General features: G+C 36.9%; 1 non-coding gene and 1 pseudogene across 1 annotated transcript; both read right to left on the reverse strand.

The window, feature by feature from the left end:
* Positions 1-1,034: 1,034 nt before the first annotated feature.
* Positions 1,035-1,174, reverse strand: LOC128564134 (U8 small nucleolar RNA). Its single transcript, XR_008374008.1, has one exon. It is a non-coding gene; the product is annotated as a U8 small nucleolar RNA (small nucleolar RNA).
* A 1,858-nt stretch (positions 1,175-3,032) lies between these two features.
* LOC128564136 (uncharacterized) lies at positions 3,033-3,143 on the reverse strand (annotated as a pseudogene).
* Positions 3,144-3,712: the final 569 nt, after the last annotated feature.

Below are 3,712 nucleotides of genomic sequence, written 5' to 3' on the forward strand. Positions count from 1 at the left end.
GGATACACACATATTGTGGAGTACTACTCAGTGATAAGAAAGAAAGAAATAATGTCTTTTTCAGCAACTTGTATGAAAATGGAGGCCATTATCCTAAGTGAAATAACTCAGGAACAGAAAAATTAACGCAGCATGTTCTCACTTATCAGTGGGAGCTAGACTATGGCTCCACAAGGCATGCAGCATGATATTAATGGATATTGGAGACTCACAACTTAGGACACAAGGCTGAGGGCGCTCTCACGAGAGGGGCTGGGGCTGTCCCCAGTGATGAGCTACTCCTGGCACCCTTTGTGCTCCCTTCCCGTGGTGATAATTCTCCCATGTGATGCAGAGATCCTGAATCTTACTTTCCTCACTTCCCTTTATTCTCTACCTCAGCAGATATTAGGAGCATCGTAGACACATCACTAAAGAATTTGGGGACCAAATTAGAAACTTTTAGATTACTAAAGGAGAAAAATCCTATAAAACACACAGAATTGAATAAAACACTCTATTTATATAGACTTAAGTACCATTAAGTTGCCATTTTTCTAAGTCTTCAAAGAAACACAGTTTACTAGGATATATGAATTCAAGTATTTAAAATACAGTAGAACCTCATTAAGTTGGCCACCCAGGGAACTGTAACAAACTGGTCAACATACGAAGGTTGGGACTAGGGACTACTGTACTGATAGGAACATGTGGTGTATGTCTGTGAAAATCAGGTCAACCTAAGGAGGTGGTCAACTATGGAAGTTCTACTGTATAGAAAAGCAAATCTTTTTCTAATTTTCATTTTCTGTTTTCTTTCATTTTTTTCTGTTTTTTAATCTTTGTCCCTACATGATTCCACATCGAAAGCTTTTACTGGATAGAGAAATACAGAGAAAAGTCTAAGTGACATTTAAAGTAATTAATAAGTGGACAAAAGAAACTATGAATCTGATTTTTTAAGCCCCATCACTTATTCTGTCCCTGAAAAAATGAAGCTTTCAATTATACTCAGGCATTAATTTTTTTTTTTTTTAAACAGATCGTCAGGAAAAATCAGATAAGAGTAACCAGGGTGTTGCAAGTCCTGGTTACACAGACACTTATAATCACGTATCATAAGATCTCCAATCATCATTTTCTTTTTTATTTTATTTATTTATTTATTTTTTTATTGTTGGGGATTCACTGAGGCTACAATAAGCCAGGTTACACTGATTGCATTTGTTAGGTAAAGTCCCTCTTGCAATCATGTCTTGCCCCCATAAAGTGTGACACACACCAAGGCCCCACCCCCCTCCCTCCATCCCTCTTTCTGCTCCCCCCCCATAACCTTAATTGTCATTAATTGTCCTCATATCAAGATTGAGTACATAGGATTCATGCTTCTCCATTCTTGTGATGCTTTACTAAGAATAATGTCTTCCACTTCCATCCAGGTTAATACGAAGGATGTAAAGTCTCCATTTTTTTTAATGGCTGAATAGTATTCCATGGTATACATATACCACAGCTTGTTAATCCATTCCTGGGTTGGTGGGCATTTAGGCTGTTTCCACATTTTGGCGATTATAAATTGAGCTGCAATAAACAGTCTAGTACAAGTGTCCTTATGATAAAAGGATTTTTTTCCTTCTGGGTAGATGCCCAGTAATGGGATTGCAGGATCAAATGGGAGGTCTAGCTTGAGTGCTTTGAGGTTTCTCCATACCTCCTTCCAGAAAGGTTGTACTAGTTTGCAGTCCCACCAGCAGTGTAAAAGTGTTCCCTTCTCTCCACATCCACGCCAGCATCTGCAGTTTTGAGATTTTCTGATGTGGGCCATTCTCACTGGGGTTAGATGGTATCTCAGGGTTGTTTTGATTTGTATTTCTCTAATATATAGAGACGATGAACATTTTTTCATGTGTTTGTTAGCCATTCGTCTGTCATCTTTAGAGAAAGTTCTATTCATGTCTCTTGCCCATTGATATATGGGATTGTTGGCTTTTTTTTTTTTAATTTTTTTATTAAATCATAAGTGTATACAATGATATGATTATGGGGCATCATACACTCACTTCATAAACCATTTGACACATTTTTATCCCAGTGGTTAACATAGCCTTTCCGGCGTTATCTCAGTTACTGTGCCAAAACATTTATATTCTACATTTACCAAGTTTCGCAAATACCCCTGTAATATGCACCACAGGTGTGATCCCACCGATTCCCCTCCCTCTACCCATCCCCCCCCTTTCCCACTTCCCCCTATTGTTAAGTTGTAGCTGGGTTATAGCTTTCATGTGAGAGTCCCAAATTAGTTTCATAGTAGGGCTATGTACATTGGGTATTTTTTCTTCCATTCTTGGGATACTTTACTAAGAAGAATATGTTCCAGCTCCATCCATGTAAACATGAAAGAGGTAAAGTCTCCATCTTTCTTTAAGGCTGCATAGTATTCCATGGTATACATATACCACAATTTATTAATCCATTCGTGGATGGATGGGCACTTCGGCTTTTTCCATGACTTAGCAATTATGAATTGGGCTGCAATAAACATTCTGGTACAAATATCTTTGTTATGTTGTGATTTTTGGTCTTCTGGGTATATGCCCAGCAGAGGAATTACAGGATTGAATGGCAGATCTATTTTTAGATCTCTGAGTGTTCTCCATATATCCCTCCAAAAGGAATGTATTAATTTGCATTCCCACCAGCAGTGCAGAAGTGTTCCCTTTTCTCCGCATCCTGTTGGCTTTTTTCATGTGGATTAATTTGAGTTCTCTATAGATCCTAGTTATCAAGCTTTTGTCTGATTGAAAATATGCAAATATCCTTTCCCATTGTGTAGGTTGTCTCTTTGCTTTGGTTGTTGTCTCCTTAGCTGTACAGAAACTTTTCAGTTTAATGAAGTCCCATTTGTTTATTTTTGTTGTTGTTGCAATTGCCATGGCAGTCTTCTTCATGAAGTCTTTCCCCAGGCCAATATCTTCCAGTGTTTTTCCTATGCTTTCTTTGAGGGTTTTTATTGTTTCATGCCTTAAATTTAAGTCCTTTATCCATCTTGAATCAATTTTTGTGAGTGGGGAAAGGTGTGGGTCCAGTTTCAGTCTTTCAATCATCATTTTCTAATCTGTTCTTCATAAGGAGAAATAGGTAAGGGTTATCCCACACGATGATTGAGCATTAATTTTTTAATAGCTCCAAGCCTTATGTTTTATTACATAATAACTTCCTAAAGTAGGAATATGCCCCAGATTTATGCATTGGTATTTCAGAAAGAAATGTCCACTATATTAAACCCATACACACATAAAGTCACCAACTTAGAGAACCAGTATAAATTTTATGACTTTTCTCTGAAAAATTGACTATGATTCAACTGTGATTTCTTTCCTTATTTATATGATTAACTTATAACTTTAGACTTATCTTGAAAATAAATCATCAGACACTTCTACAGTTAAAAAATTGTAAATTTTAGTTCTAATGGAGGACCAAGGCCTAGTTAGCTAATAGAGTAATATCAAGAGGCTAAGAATTTCATTGGATATAGACATATATTTTCTTACGTTGAGAGAATAATTTTTAACACAGAAATGAAATCATCCCACACTCCCATTTCTCCTTTTTGATACTCATTAGAACTGGCTCGGAAATGAAGTTCAAATACAATAAACTTTAGATAAACTAGCTCATCAGGTTTACCAGATTTAGAGGACCCCCACTCTGAGAAAACTCCTAGACA

This window comes from Nycticebus coucang, chromosome 13, assembly GCF_027406575.1.
Source record: "Nycticebus coucang isolate mNycCou1 chromosome 13, mNycCou1.pri, whole genome shotgun sequence".
Classification (NCBI taxonomy): Eukaryota; Metazoa; Chordata; class Mammalia; order Primates; family Lorisidae; genus Nycticebus; species Nycticebus coucang.